The sequence below is a fragment of the Eurosta solidaginis genome, unplaced genomic scaffold (assembly GCF_040869045.1).
Source record: "Eurosta solidaginis isolate ZX-2024a unplaced genomic scaffold, ASM4086904v1 ctg00001346.1, whole genome shotgun sequence".
Classification (NCBI taxonomy): domain Eukaryota; kingdom Metazoa; phylum Arthropoda; class Insecta; order Diptera; family Tephritidae; genus Eurosta; species Eurosta solidaginis.
This window is the reverse complement of record NW_027137086.1, coordinates 37,501-39,817: the sequence shown is the minus strand read 5'-3', so window position 1 is coordinate 39,817 and position 2,317 is coordinate 37,501. Positions and strand designations below refer to the sequence as shown.

General features: G+C 32.9%; 1 non-coding gene across 1 annotated transcript in view; it reads right to left on the bottom strand.

Annotated features, from left to right (window-relative positions):
• Positions 1-1,663: 1,663 nt before the first annotated feature.
• LOC137236144 (large subunit ribosomal RNA) overlaps positions 1,664-2,317 on the bottom strand; it is a 4,026-nt gene continuing 3,372 nt past the window's right edge. Inside the window, exon 1 of the ribosomal RNA XR_010948283.1 lies at positions 1,664-2,317. This exon is cut by the window's right edge and continues 3,372 nt beyond it. This is a non-coding gene — a ribosomal RNA (large subunit ribosomal RNA).

The following is a 2,317-nucleotide window of genomic DNA, read 5'->3' as shown; positions in this document are numbered from 1 at the left end:
CCACCGTTTACCCGCGCTTACTTTAATTTGGACACCGTAACATTACGTTCGGTTCATCCCACAGCGCCAGTTCTGCTTACCAAAAGTCGCCCCCCACTGGGCACATTATATCATATAACTTCAACCTTCATATCAAAAAAGGTGAGGTTCTTACCCATTTAAAGTTTTTAGTTGTAGATGACCATACGATCTGCATGTTTATCTAGAGTTCAACCAATATAACAATCTATAAAGATCGCTTGGTTTTAGTCTAATAAAAGCACACGTTCCATAAGGTCCGTGTTTATATTATTGCATGTATTAGCTCTAGAATTACCACAGTTATCCAACTAACTGTTAATGATCGATCTATGGAACCATAACTGACTGATGCCTTTTGCGGTTTCACTTTTAATTCGTGTGTACTTAGACATGCATGGCTTAATCTTTGAGGCAAGCATATAACTACTGGCGGGATCAACCAGAATTATATTTAAAAAATATAATAAAAATTATATTTTTTGTGTTTAATGTAAATAATATTACTCTGCATATGCAAACAATTTAAATAATGAAAGTGAACAAGTTATATATATATGAGCTTCGCTAATATATTTTGTGTAAGCGGCCTAGGTAAGGAAAACCTCACTTACTTTCATTGGTCGCTTAAAACACATCTGTATAAATATATCGACTTTATTAGCCCAAATATAATAAAGTTCAGCTAACAAAATTTCTGTTGCTTTATTTGTGCTGTGCTTCATTGTAATATTTCATTTACATTTTTCTCTTTGTAAATAATACTACCGTACAAGCAACAATTTAAATAATGAAAGTGAGCAAGTTATATATATATGAGCTTCGCTAATATATTTTGTGTAAGCGGCCTAGGTAAGGAAAACCTCACTTACTTTCATTGGTCGCTTAAAACACATCTGTATAAATATATCGACTTTATTAGCCCAAATATAATAAAGTTCAACTAACAAAATTTTAGTTGCTTTATTTGTACATTATTATAATATTTCATTTACATATTTCTCTTTGTAAATAATACTACCGTACAAGCAACAATTTAAATAATGAAAGTGAACAAGTTATATATATATGAGCTTCGCTAATATATTTTGTGTAAGCGGCCTAGGTAAGGAAAACCTCACTTACTTTCATTGGTCGCTTAAAACACATCTGTATAAATATATCGACTTTATTAGCCCAAATATAATAAAGTTCAACTAACAAAATTTTAGTTGCTTTATTTGTACATTATTGTAATATTTCATTTACATTTTTCTCTTTGTAAATAATACTACCGTACAAGCAACAATTTAAATAATGAAAGTGAACAAGTTATATATATATGAACTTCGCTAATATATTTTGTGTAAGCGGCCTAGGTAAGGAAAAACTCACTTACTTTCATTGGTCGCTTAAAACACATCTGTATAAATATATCGACTTTATTAGCCCAAATATAATAAAGTTCAACTAACAAAATTTTTGTTGCTTTATTTGTACTTTATTGTAGTAGATTACAATATTTGCTTTTTCATCATTTTTATAGAGGACTTGGCCCCTAAACAAGCGCCTCTCTTTATATTGCATATTTTAAATATGCATATTTTTATAAGATGATTACATCAAAACAATAATAAATTGGAAAATTAATTCCAATAAATTGTTTTCGAATCATCAAGCAAAGGTTAAGCTTCAGTGGATCGCAGTATGGCAGCTGCTCTACCACTTACAACACCTTGCCCGTTACCAAAGTCGTTTACAATTGATTCTAGGCATTGTCATTGTATTAAATAATGTTTTTATATATAACTAGCGCGGCATACGGGTGATATTTGAATCCTCCCGCATTTGCTATGTTATAAATAACATTGGCATCACATATATTCATTTTGTCGTTTATAAATTAAATTTATAAACTTTAAATGATTTAGAGAAGCCATACAATGCAATTTGCCCCATATTTATCATTGCAGTCCAGCACGGATACAACCTTAGAGGCGTTCAGGCATAATCCAACGGACGTAGCATCATACCACTGTTCGCTCGAACAAGTATTGTACCATTGGTCCGTACCTGCGGTTCCTCTCGTACTACGCAGGAATGCTGTCGCAATAATATTTTGTCATTAGTAGGGTAAAACTAACCTGTCTCACGACGGTCTAAACCCAGCTCACATTCCCTTGAATGGGTGAACAATCCAACGCTTGGTGAATTTTGCTTCACAATGATAGGAAGAGCCGATATCGAAGGATCAAAAAGCAACGTCGCTATGAACGCTTGGCTGCCACAAGCCAGTTATCCCTGTGGTAACTTTTCTGAC